Genomic DNA, 14,180 nt, shown 5'->3' on the forward strand with positions numbered 1-14,180 from the left:
CATTTCATTGTATAAGTCATCACATGCACAATAGTCTGTTCAATTGTCAAAATTAGTCAAGAACATAATACCTTGAATACCATATATGAATCCTTGGAACATTTGATAAATTTATTACAGCAATTGACAGTCAGGTGAAACTAGAACTTGACTAACGAAGGAGGAGTTTCACACATCTCAGATGAGCAATCAAACAGTATGTTTAGTTAACTGACAGGTGCTGTCTAATGACTGTGAATGCTGCCAAATATGTATATAAAGAGCTTGACCATGCAGGACCAGTACAATTTCTGAACATGGAGGCACCTGGCCAAGTAAATGAACAAGGGCAGCTGCCTGCTTGAGGAAGAGGAAGAGGAAGAAGAAGAGGAGTAAGGGTGTGTGGTGGTGGAATAGGGGGAAGAGGCCGAGGAGCACGTTTTTTGGGGGGGTTTTGAAAAAAAAAAAAAAGAAGTTCACCACTAGTCTGCTTCTGCCCAGTTTCACAAACAAGGCTTAGATTAAGCCAGGATTATGCCTCAATTCAATTAGGACATTTAAGTAGCTTTTAGAAACACGACTTAGAAAAAAAAAACATTACTGGTGTGCATCTTGAGACTACTTAAAGGGTTAAGGCCTCAATATACTTCAAACAAAGTTCTTTTTCGTTCTTTGTTGAGGGGTAAAACGAAGTTCAAAATGCGTGAGCAGCGGCCTGTCATCCGATCTGATCCAACCCCTTGCCACGCGGGCCGAGGTCTGGCAGGCCATCCTCGGAGTGTCAAGCTGAGTGTTGGGGATTATAATACGAGGTTATTCACTCCAATTCGCTCGAAGACCCCTGCGTTTCGGCGGTGTGGTTCCCACCTCGGTGAGAGCAAAGGACACCCACATCCTACACTCCGAGGTGATGTCTCTGTTGGTGAAAGGAGCCATAGAAATGGTTCCCCCGGCTCAGAGCGAGTCAGGCTTTACAGCAGTTACTTCCTCGTCCCTAAAAAGGATGGCGGCCTCAACTAAATTGTCATATATCCTTGCACTAATTAAAAAATAAAAATATTTTTTTTAATATATTAAAGGAAACTAAATAAAGTCACCAAGAGTGTTTCGTTTATACCACAGCTCAGCCAGAGCTGTTGAGCTCAGTAAAGCCTCAGGTCCTTATAATCTCTAAACTTTTCTCCTCCTAATCTCTTCTATATTGCTCTCTGTGGTGGAATACGTGATTTATTTTTTTTAAATTATTATTAAACATTTAGTTTAAATGAACAAATATACATAATATAAACTAACTTCACAACTTTCCCTTGCACTGATATAGCAAGATTCTTATTATTTTTTACTATATGTGGGTTTTTGCATGTAAATATCTATGCACTTTGTGATTTTAGACAGCAGCTTGTGAATGGGACTTTTATTTTGATCTGACGGCGTGACGTAATAAGTCTGCGCCCCGAGCCGCGTCTATTGTGAATTGGCTGAAGAAAGGTTTGTTTTTAAGCATATAACGTGTTTGAATCGATAAAAATCGTTCGACCTCTTTTTATAATGATTAGAGGCGATCTTAAATGAATTATTATGCATTAAATGTACAATTGTATTGCTTTATCTAACATTAATAAATGTTATTTTTGTGAGAAAAGTGCATTCACACATAAGTAACAGAAAAGGTGCGTCTCACTTCGCGTTCATCGTAAACACGAATTCGGTCACTGGATAAAGTGGTGCTTTTTGTTGCTCCGAGTCAACTGAATCAAATGCTTCGCGTAATGATTCAGTGATTCGAAGAGCTCGATTCAGCGAACGCTGCGTGCAACGAGAACACAAACACGCGTGTAATTAATGAAACTTTTACAAACCAACTGCAAATGGAATCTATATACAGATAATTAAATACCAACTTAACTCATAAAATATGAAGAGTATGTATAATTTGTGTTCTTAAAGACTCTTTGGTGAAAAATTCACAGTCTCAAAACAGCGGTTTGAAATTGACATAAGCCTTGTCATGTGCTTGTTCTTTGGACAAGTAAATCGGTCATTCACTTGTCCAAGTAAAAAAGTTGCTTATCTGGAAAAATTTTGGATTTTTGTTGAGTATATCTAATTTATTCTGAAGCAATATTATAATCAGTGTATTTTAGCGTTGGTATATTTAAATCTGCATTTTGTGATAGTTACCCCGAGGGCATTTTTACCTTTATAAAAGGCTTTTTGTCCTAATCTTATTAAATGTATGATTCAATCTTTCATTTTAAAGGGTTAGTTCACCCAAAAATGAAAATTCTGTCATTAATTACTCACCCTCGTGCCGTTCCACACCCGTAAGACCTTCGTTAATCTTCGGAACGCAAATTAAGATATTTTTGTTTAAATCCGATGGCTCCGTGAGGCCTTGAACTGAACTGATTTAAATATGTTTTTAGTACCTTTATGGATCTTGAGAGAGGAAATGTCATTGCTCCCTATGTAGGCCTCACAGAGCCATCAGATTTAAACAAAAATATCTCAATTTGTGTTCCGAAGATTAACGAAGGTCTTACGGCACGAGGGTGAGTAATTAATGACAGAATTTTCATTTTTGGGTGAACTAACCCTTTAAATTCTTAAATTTGATCAGTATAGGGCTGTTACCAATCAAATTAAATCATTTACACTGAAAAATTACAGCTACATTAAATTATGCTATGATATTGTTTTAAATATATTTTGAAAATACAAATAAGAAATGTTGGGGGGGGGAAATGATAAATATGAAACTAAACCGCCAGTAGTTGGCAGCAATTGACAGTCTTAAAGGGTTAGTTTACATTAAAATGAAAATTCATTTTGGTGATCAAAGATCAGTTTTAAGGGATGAAGTTATTGTCTACAGGAGGACTTTAATTTGTACTGCAGGGGGTGGCTAATAACTCTGACTGACTTCTGATTGAGACACACCCAGAGATTTCGTTGTGATTTCTTTTTCTGTCTGTTAATTATTCTCATCTGAAACATTACAGGGTGTCCAAACACACAGAAAAACTCCTGCAGTGACTGAGATCCACGTGACACACTATTATAAAGATGGCGTTTATTAAGTGGAGAGTGAAGACATGAAAATTGAAGAAACATTCAGTGTGAAACAAGAAGATACTGAGGAAAAGAAAAATATGGTATTTATTAAAGAAGAGAGTGAAGACATGATGATTGAAGAAGTATTCAGTGTGAAACAAGATGCTGAGGAACAAACAAATATGTCATTTATTAAAGAAGAGAGTGAAAACATCAGGATTGAAGAAGCATTCAGTGTGAAACAAGAAGAGACTGAGGAACAAACAAATATGTCGTTTATTAAAGAGGAGAGTGAAGACATCAGGACTGAAGAAGCTTTCAGAGTGAACCATGAAAATACTGAGACACAAACAGGTTGGTTTCATTCTCAAAGCTGAACTCAGTCATTTGATCCTTATTAAAATGACCATCTCAACAAAAATGAATGTTTTTGAAGAATGTCATATGAGTGAAAGCGGTTTTATTTGACATGGAGCGGATTGCCTCGTGGATAAACATGTTGAGATCACATGACCAGACAAAGACTAAAGCCCTGGGTATACTTCATATACGCTCACCCTTGCGTACGTGTAAAATATGAAGTATACTTTGGGCTTAATGCTGCCTTCAAGCAAACATGAGAAGATCCTGCTTCCACATTGAACATTTGTATTATGATGTGAAGTCACACACTAAATTAGAAAAAATAATACAGGAGTAGCCTGATCAAAACAATTATTTTGAGTAACATTAAAGGGATCATATGATTCTGTTTTCATTATTTTGTGTATCGGGTTTAATAGAATGTTAACATGCTTTAATGTTCAAAAAATACATTTTTCACATACTGTACATTATTGTAGCGCCTCTATGCTCAGTCTTTCAAAAAGTGCATTGTGATTGGCCGAACACCTCAAGCGTGTGTCGGAAACGTAATGCCCCTTAACATAATCGCGAGATTCAGCCTTCACACTAATTATAAAGACCGTTACACTTATGCACTTATAATTATGTCTTCAGTTTTACCATACCAGTTCGAGCCCGAGTCGGATCCTGAAAATGCAGATGAACAAGATGATCAGTCGGAACATCCATTGCAAGCGCGACTCCAGCAGGATGTTTCACAGTGGTAAGTTTTTAATTTGAAACTGTCTTACCTTTCACATACGATGTTATAATGGTTTAATTTGGCTTCTTCACTGTAACGACATAAAATACAGTTTTAAAACACACTGGTGTATTTTTGTCATTTAGGTGCAGATGTGAAAACTGTAATAGAATGCCCAGCGAAGTTGAAAATGTCTGCTGCATGGAAATACCGAAGGTACTATAATAAATTACTACGTAAAATAAAGTTGTGTGTATATATATATATACACTACAGGTCAAAAGTTTGGAAACATTACTATATTTAATGTTTTTGAACGAAGTCTCTTATGCTCATTAAGGCTGCATTTATTTCATAATAAATACAGAAAAAACAACAATATTGTGAAATATTATTACAATTTAAAATTATGGTTTTCTATTTTAATATACTTTAAAATATAATTTATTTCTGTGATCAAAGCTGAATTTTCAGCATCATTACTCCAGTCTTCAGTGTCACATGATCCTTCAGCAATCATTCTATCTGAACTGAACTATACATTGTACATTTGGTAGCATAAAATTTGATTTGCACAGGACTTTTTTATTTTTTAATTTAAATTTATTATCGTTATATTTTAGTATTATTGTATGCTGTATCAGGTTGTGTATACTGCTGGAAATTGTGAATTTCCCACTGGGATAAATAAAGTATCTAACTAACTAACTAATATGCTGATTTGATACTCAGTTATTATCGAAGTTGAAAACAGTTGTGTTGCTTAATATTTTTTTGGAACCTGTGATACTTTTTTCAGGATTCATTGATGAATAAAAGGTTAAAAAAAACAGCATTTATTCAAAATGTGAATCTTTTCTAACAATATAAATCTTTACTATCACTTTTTATCAATTTAACACATCTGTGCTGAATAAAAGTATTAATTTCTTTCAAAAAAAAAAAAAAAGAAAAGAAAGAAAAAAAAATTACTGACCCCAAACTTTTGAACGGTAGTATATATTGTTATAAAAGATTTCTATTTTAAATAAATGCTGATATTTTTTAACTTTTTATTCATCAAAGAATCCTGAAAAAGTATCACAGGTTATAAAATAATATTAAGCAGCACAATTGTTTCCAACATTGATAATAAATCAGCATATTACAATGATATCTGAAGGATCATGTGACACTGAAGACTGGAGTAATGATGCTGAAAATTCAGCTTTGCATCACAGAAATAAATTATATTTTAAAGTATATTAAAATAGAAAACCATAATGTTAAATTGTAATAATATTTCACAATATTAGTGTTTTTTCTGTATTTATTATGAAATAAATGCAGCCTTAATGAGCATAATGGTGCGTTCACACCAGACGCGAATGAAGCGTTAAGCGCGAGTGATTTACATGTTAAGTCGATGCAAAGACGCAAATAGACATCCTGTGGTGCAATTCGCGCGAATTGAGCGTTTCGGCCGTTTGACGCGCAAGTTGAAAAATCTGAACTTTGGCGAAAATTCGCGCCGTGTTAACCAATCAGGAGCTTGCTCTAGTAGTGACGTGATTACAACGTAGCGAGCGGAGGCAGAAATCCGAAACAACAATGGAGGACAAAATCATCGTCGCTGTATGTGGACACCCTGAGCTGTACGATACATCTTCATACTTTTATAGAAACAGGAATAAAAGGGATCTTGCTTGGAAGAAAGTGAATGAGGAGGTCGGACAATCTGGTAAGTTATAAAAAACGCTCTTTACTCAATTTGAGCTATATATATACATACTGAGACTACAAGTTAGCTAAAGCCGGCAAATTGAGCTTATTCGCTGTATTTTACAACTACTTTCCCGCTGACGAGTTGATGTGTTTATTCAGAGGAAGTGTGCAGAAACGAGACGAGCCGCCTGGCAAAAGCCCCTCTCATGACGTGAATTCGCGTCTGTTGTGAAGCGAATTTCACACGCGAATGAAGCGAGTAAACTCAAGCGTCCAACTACGCGCGAATAGCGCGATTTATTCGCGCAAGTCGCGTCTGGTGTGAACACCCCATAAGAGACTTTGTTCAAAAACATTAAAAATAGTAATGTTTCCAAACTTTTGACTGGTAGTATAATATATATATATATATATATGTATATATATATATATGTATATATATATATATATATATATATATATATATAAAATATAATATATATAATTAAAACCACACAAACATACATATATTAGTGCTGTCAATGGATTAAAAAAGTAACTAATTCATTGCAAAAACAATTTAATTAATCACAATTAATTAAAGTTTTTAATATATTTTTATATTGTAATAATTTCACATTTAATCTCAAAATTAATGTAGAAATAACATAAAGACAGTAGTCTATATTTTAAATATTTGTTTAATGGCATCTTTTTATGAAATAAGACCAGTATCACTGATACTAATACTGATGTCTCTATGAAATTGATTTTTTTTTTTCTCTCAATTTTAGCCATTAATTATAGGCATTCATCATTACAGTATAATTGAAAGCTATCATTTTTTAATATTTATTAGGCTTAATAAATAAAATAATATAACTACTTTTAATTTATGTGAACTTAAAACAATCTTCACATAAACCCATTATAATATGTCACATTTACCTGCCCTTCAATATATCAGGGCTCATTTTTTTCTATTGGCCCAGTCATACCTGTTCAGAATTTTACTTGCTCTGTCAAAACGCACAAAAGTTATTGTTTTTGACCCATGTAACCTTGTAAACAGTGCTTTAAGTTTTTCAGGTAGGATATACACAGAAATTGAATAAAGTTATCAAACACTTCACAGTCTTCACTGCATAAATTATCAATTAAATATAGATTAATCCTTATTAAAGCTACAAATGTTATTCAGTCAAGTGCAGTGAGTGATGTTCTCTTTTTCTTTTGTTCTTTGATTAACATTAATGACAGACAGCAGCAGGTTTATTAGGCTGCTGTCACTTTAAGGCCTGCCGCTGCCACACATGGCACGGATCTGACACGCATCCTATTTTCTTAAAACTCGTTACATTAATTTAAGACTTCATTTAATTCATTTAACTGTGCTTGCGAGGATACTTGACAAAACGGGCATTTTGGCCAAATCTTGTGTGTTTTTGTTCGTTCGTTTTGTTCGCACTGAAGCAGTTTTCCATCCACACGAGTGTGTGCTTCACACAAGCTGTTTCCATCCACTTATTTTTATGCACATTTTGGGGATATCGCATGAAAAACGCTGGATGGAAATGTCAAGATGCGCATAAAAAAAAAAAAGCGTATAAAAAAAGTATGCACTCAAATGAGTTGGATAAAGTTTTTACGCAATACGAAAACATGCACATAAACTACAATGGAAACACTTTCCGAATAAATTCCTTGATGCACATCAAAAAAAGACGTGACTTTGTGATAGGATGGCATAACTGGACCCAGCAAACCGATCTTGTTGCACAGCATCTGAAATGCTGTTTTGGTCATTCTGTAATGCCTGAGCAAAGTCTGTCCTTAATGTGGTTCAGTATAATTCCCTCCCAGAAGCACCTCACACGATTGCGTTCACATACACGGGGCATCTGAATGCAAGAGAACATGACAGCGTTTATTGGGTTTTGTCTGCACACTCGAAGGAACAAACTATTTATAATATATACGAAAATTATTAGATACAGTGGCTTCTACTGCAGCAACCTTAATGTTTATGATAATTAATTTATGTGATAATTAGCGCCAGTTTATTAAGAAGTGACGTGTTTGTTCTCTTTGACTCACTAGATGGAAACAGTGCTTTATTCGCAAATGTTTTATGTGATAATCCAAATTTGCGCATAAGTTAAATACGCAACTTTGGATGGAAACAGCTACAGACAGGAGATTCACAGACGCACACCAGTACCGCACTGCGTTCTCCTATGTGTTTTATCAAACGCAAATTGTTTAAAAACATTTGCATGAATATGAGCTCATTCATACAGAACGCGTTTTTGCTTTGAAAAATTCGAGCGTGGGCAGTGGAATGAAGAAAAAAAACGCAAGGTCTCAAGGCGCATTTTTTTTAAAGTTCCCCTAAGAGCCAAATGGTTATCGCATGCGTTTACGCTTTAATTTTGACAGTACTAATATATATATATATATATATACACAAACCTGATTCCAAAAAAGTTGGGACACTGTACAAATTGTGAATAAAAAAGGAATGCAATGATGTGGAAGTTTCAAATTTCAATATTTTATTCCGAATACAACATAGATGACATGTCAAATGTTTAAACTGAGAAAATGTATCATTTTAAGGGAAAAATAAGTTGATTTTAAATTTCATGGCATCAACACATCTCAAAAAAGTTGGGACATGGCCATGTTTACCACTTTGTGGCATCCCCTCTTCTTTTTTTAACAGTCTGCAAACGTCTGGGGACTGAGGAGACAAGTTGCTCAAGTTTAGGAATAGGAATGTTGTCCCATTCTTGTCTAATACAGGCTTCTAGTTGCTCAACTGTCTTAGGTCTTCTTTGTCGCATCTTCCTCTTTATGATGCGCCAAATGTTTTCTATGGGTGAAAGATCTGGACTGCAGGCTGGCCATTTCAGTACCCGGATCCTTCTTCTACGCAGCCATGATGTTGTAATTGATGCAGTATGTGGTCTGGCATTGTCATGTTGGAAAATGCAAGGTCTTCCCTGAAAGAGACGACGTCTGGATGGGAGCATATGTTGTTCTAGAACTTGGATATACCTTTCAGCATTGATGGTGCCTTTCCAGATGCCCATGCCACACGCACTCATGCAACCCTATACCATCAGAGATGCAGGCTTCTGAACTGAGCGCTGATAACAACTTGGGTTGTCCTTGTCCTCTTTACTCCGGATGACATGGCGTCACAGTTTTCCAAAAAGAACTTCAAATTTTGATTCGTCTGACCACAGAACAGTTTTCACTTTGCCACAGTCCATTTTAAATGAGCCTTGGCCCAGAGAAAACGCCTGCGCTTCTGGATCATGTTTAGATATGGCTTCTTTTTTGACATATAGAGTTTTAGCCGACAACGGCGAATGGCACGGGGGATTGTGTTCACCGACAATGTTTTCTGGAAGTATTCCTGAGCCCATGTTGTGATTTCCATTACAGTAGCATTCCTGTATGTGACGCAGTGCCGTCTAAGGGCCCGAAGATCACGGGCATCCAGTATGGTTTTCCGGCCTTGACCCTTACGCACAGAGATTGTTCCAGATTCTCTGAATCTTTGGATGATATTATGCACTGTAGATGATGATAACTTCAAACTCTTTGCAATTCTTCTCTGAGAAACTCCTTTCTGATATTGCTCCACTATTTTTCGCCGCAGCATTGGGGGAATTGGTGATCCTCTGCCCATCTTGACTTCTGAGAGACACTGCCACTCTGAGAGGCTCTTTTTATACCCAGTCATGTTGCCAACTGACCTAATAAGTTGCAAATTGGTCCTCCAGCTGTTCTTTATATGTACATTTAACTTTTCCGGCCTCTTATTGCTACCTGTCCCAACTTTTTTGGAATGTGTAGCTCTCATGAAATCCAAAATGAGCCAATATTTGGCATGATATTTCAAAATGTCTCACTTTCAACATTTGATATGTTATCTATATTCTATTGTGAATAAATATAAGTATGAGATTTGTAAATTATTGCATTCCTTTTTTATTCACAATTTGTACAGTGTCCCAACTTTTTTGGAATCGGGTTTGTATATATATATATATATATATATATATATATATATATATACCTCATTTAATGAGAGAGGTCATATTATGCTTTTTAATGAGTTGCTTTTACTTTTGTAATTTTGGACAGTATAATAAATAGTTGGTGGCTTGTCTTTTTTAGGTTGGAAGACGAATGAATCAGGTTTCAGGGCCTCTGAAATGCATTATACATCACCCAGGCTTTGAACCGAACTGTTTGAATCCTTACACCCTGCAGAACATTTTGAACATTTACAAAGCTGATTATGGACCTTTGAGGCGTAAAACAGAAGAAGCGTAAGTTTTTTTTTTTTTTTTTTTTTTTATGGAATTTTGACATTATTGTCAATATAAATAAAATGTTAAATTTCATGACACCACTGCAACAAAGCAAATTAATGTTTTTCTTCAAAATATTTATTTGTAAAAAACAAAACACAAAGAACTGAAAATATGTACACCTTTTTGTATAGTTTTATCTACAACGTTAATAGTGTCTGCCACTCTCTTTACAGGCGGTACCGTTATCTTGCCCATCGAAGCTTTGTCAGCTGGTGCTGGGGCTATTTAGCACGGAATATTAGAGTTGTTCTCCCGTCCTGTGTTGTGCTCCGGATTCAGCAGGAGTTTCCTGATGCGGATGGACAGTTTGTTGGATTTCGACCGCCCCTTGACTGAACGTGGTGGACAATAACTTCCTCCTTTGAAGGTTTTTTCAAACTAAGAGGACAGGAATGTGGGAATGGGGATTTCTTTTAGCTGTTCTTCAAAGACGAGCTTCATCGGGTCTTTTAGATAATCTGTAAAACATTGCATACAGAAGGAAATTGTTATATTCATTAAATTTAATATAACCTACCTCTTCAGAACATCTCAAATGTGTCACTGTGTAAAGTGTATTTGTAGATATATTTAAATAAAATATATTTTATAACATACCATATGAAGGGTCTGTGGCTTTGCAGTGCATTCACCCTTCTTTGACTTTGGGAAAATGACCTTGTCCTGCTGATGTTGTTGCCTGCTCATGGTCTGCATTTCCACTGTAATGCATGGCTGCAAGGTACAACCTACAGTAAATGAATAAGATAAAATATAAGTTATAACATGACATACTTGAAATTAAGTAGTCACTAATGCATATCTGAATTTAAAGGGGTGGTTGATTATGATTTAACTTTTTTAACTTTAGTTAGTGTAATGTTGCTGTTAGATCATAAACAAAGTCTGCAAAGTTACGACGCTCAAAATTCAATGCAAAGGGAGATATTTTCTTTTAAAGGATATTTTCTTTTTTAAGGACTACAACAAACGGCTGGTAGGGACTACGAGTTTCTTTCCGGGTTAGTAACATCACTAACCCTAAAATTTAGATAAACCCTGCCTCCAGGAACACACAAAGTCTCGTGTTGAGAGCCACACCTTCTCGCCTGGTTGGTAGCGAGGGGTCGGTGTTCTACAGGTGTCAGCCTGCCTCTTGTGTCTCTGCACTTCCTGTTGGAGATGCACATGAGCTGAGTCCCATACTCTCTCGCTCTGCTGAAACCAGTGGTTGACAGCTGGAACCTCCGAGGGCTCACCCGACCAGAGGAATGGCAAAGGTTGGTAACCGAGGATACATTGGAATGGGGTGAGCCCTGTGGTGGATTGTCTTAGGGAGTTCTGGTCGTACTCCGCCCACGGAAGGAACTGGCTCCAGCTGTCCTGGCTCTGGTGGCAGTAAGATCTCAGGTACCTCACGATCTCCTGGATTTTCCGATGACAGATGACAGGCAGGTATGGAAACAAACTCACTCCACTGCAGTGTTTCACCGGTGTTCCAGTTGATACAAGGATGGTGTTGTGACATCCACGGGTGTCCCAGGATGATATCCGCGGTGGTTCCTTCCAGCACCATAAACGTGATCTCCTTGGTGTGCAGGCATCCAATGCGGAGCGTCAGTGTGGGAGAGAAGTGCCGGATGTGACCACGACCCAGCGGATTTCCTTGGATGGTGTGAATTCTCAAATCCTGGGAGCAGCGTTTCTTCCGGACATTTAATTTCTGGAGAAGTTGGGTGGAGATGAAGTTCCGCGTAGAACCCGGGTCAATGACGGCTTGTGCTGAAACACAAATTTGTGGAGTTAAGATATGTACGGTTGTTCTTGATAAAGGAGCTATTTAAGGTGGAAGTTGACTAGTACTCAGGCAGGCGGTGATGACATGACCCTCTTCCCCACAGTACAGGCATAGATGGTTTAGAATTCTCCTCTGACGCTCCACATGTGTCAGGTGGTAGGAGTCCACCTACATGGGTTCAGGTGCTGGAAGGGTGACTGATGGGGCAGAGGATGCAAAGCGGGTTTAGGGAGAGAGCATGCTGTGGGACGTTGAGAAAGTCTTTTGAATGAAGTTCTCAAGTCCAATCGTATCATCATATATCACCATTAACTGGCGTTAAGACCTTGTCAGAATGTTGTGAGTAATGCAGTCTCATTCCAGCCACTAGCGGCCACCAAGGTGCGAAACCGGAGAGCGTAGACACTGACTGAATTACTTGCTTGGCGTAGACTGAATAGCTGATCATGCACTGAAAGCTCCGAGGCGGTTTGCCCAAAGTGGCCGAAGAAGGCTGAGAGTGATGTTACTGGAGCATTGGACTGCCACAGAGGTTGAGCCCACTGAAATGTTGTCTAATTTTTTAGTCAGACCTGTAACAAAGTATTTATGCAGTATATGAATATTACAGACATTGTCATAAACCTATTACAATCAAAACTACATAGAGTATGTCATTAGACCACACTGTATGTTATGAAATACACAAAGCTGAAAATTCACCTTTTTCAAAGCACCACACATCGTAGAACTGTAAGATGTTGCATTCTCTCAGAAACTTCTGGATATGTGGATGCGGGAACTGTATCATTAACTGTATCATAACGGCGCATACGTCAGCCGAGCACTAATGACATGAATGACTGATTAAAGTTTTAGATAATAATGTTACATAATAACGTGAGTTGGCCAGTTAGCCAAAGACTTACATAATATAAAACACAACACTTCGTATTTTGAACACCCGGTAGAAAATATATACGTCAATAATTAATCATACTTACAATTGGTGATTCTGAGGAGAAAGCTGGTCCAAGTTAACTGGGTACTGACCCATCTTTCAACATAATGGGGCACTTTAATAATTGTAAAAATAGAATTGCTCATGTGTAATGGATTAGGGGTATAATAATAATAATATAAATCATACTTAAATTATATAAAATATTACCTATATATTGTTTCTTATTTGTCTATAGCCATTAAAAAAAAGGTTTGATTTTTATTGACAAACCTTGTTTGTGGAATAATTATAGTTTTTGCTATGACACTTTAGAAAAATGCATCCAAACATCAATTTATAAATGTCTTATTACTGAAAAATTAGTTACCAATTCATGGTATAAATGTACCCAAACATGACTGTTTTGTGACTTCACACATAAGAATCTCACATATAAGATGTGCTACAAACTCTTTCAGCACATTTCTCCAAGGATTCAAATACGAATACCTTATTTATTTTTACTACTATGTGTGTGTTTTTGTATGTAAATTTCTATGCACTTGTAATTTTGGACAGCAACTTGTGAATGGGACTTTTATTTTGGTCTGAAGATAGGACATCATAAGTATGCACCGCGACCCCACGTCTGTTGTGAATGATTCGGCTGAAGAAAGGTTTGTGTTTTTAAACATTTAACGTGTTTGATTCGATAAAAATCGTTCAGTTGATTTTTATAATTATTAGAGGCCATCTAAAATGAATTAATCTGTACTAAATGTACAATTGTATTGCTTTATCTAACATTAATGAACGTTATTTCTGTGAGTAAAGCCCATCCACAGGAGTAACAAAATGTTGCGTCTCATTTCAAGTCGTATATCGTGAATCAGTTTATCGTAAACACGAATTCGGTCACTGGATAAAGTTATGATGGGACGAACGGAGCTTTTTGATACTCCGAGTCAAATATAAATCAAAATGATTCAGTGATTCGAAGAGCTCGATTCACCACACGCTGACGAGACATGCTGCTAAAAAGAGTTTAAATACAATTAATTAACTTTTACAAACCAACATGCAAACGTATTCTTGAAAATGGAATCTGTTTAATATAATATACAAATCATTAAATACCAACTTTAAAGTCATAAAATATGAAAAACATATAATTTGTGTTCTTTTATTAATTTGTATTACTGGGGGTGGTAATCACTCTGATTGAGACGCACCCAGAGATTTAGTTTGGATTTATTTTTCTTTCCATTAATTATTCTTTTCTTGACC

The 14,180-nt window shown here is 36.4% G+C and overlaps 2 protein-coding genes and 1 long non-coding RNA gene across 6 annotated transcripts in view; 2 read left to right on the forward strand and 1 right to left on the reverse strand.

The window, feature by feature from the left end:
- Positions 1–14,180, reverse strand: part of LOC127510642 (gastrula zinc finger protein XlCGF26.1-like) — a 172,765-nt gene that overhangs the window by 139,892 nt on the left and 18,693 nt on the right. The window lies entirely within an intron of this gene.
- The window catches only part of LOC127510633 (gastrula zinc finger protein XlCGF7.1-like), a 101,774-nt gene that overhangs the window by 82,981 nt on the left and 4,613 nt on the right, over positions 1–14,180 (forward strand). Inside the window, exon 1 of one of the 4 annotated variants that reach the window (XM_051890462.1) lies at positions 13,383–13,570. The exons of 2 other annotated variants lie outside the window; for them this stretch is intronic. The gene's annotated coding sequence lies outside the window, so the exon portion shown is untranslated. Of the gene's footprint in view, positions 1–13,382; positions 13,571–14,180 lie in introns of those variants that run through there. One more of the 4 variants, XR_007929686.1, reaches the window with a different exon arrangement.
- On the forward strand, positions 1,380–10,723 carry LOC127510714 (uncharacterized). The gene is made up of 6 exons (XR_007929706.1): positions 1,380–1,467; positions 2,982–3,387; positions 4,033–4,141; positions 4,267–4,336; positions 9,995–10,149; positions 10,368–10,723. It is a non-coding gene; the product is annotated as an uncharacterized LOC127510714 (long non-coding RNA).

Source organism: Ctenopharyngodon idella, chromosome 4, assembly GCF_019924925.1.
Source record: "Ctenopharyngodon idella isolate HZGC_01 chromosome 4, HZGC01, whole genome shotgun sequence".
In the NCBI taxonomy this organism is placed as follows: domain Eukaryota; kingdom Metazoa; phylum Chordata; class Actinopteri; order Cypriniformes; family Xenocyprididae; genus Ctenopharyngodon; species Ctenopharyngodon idella.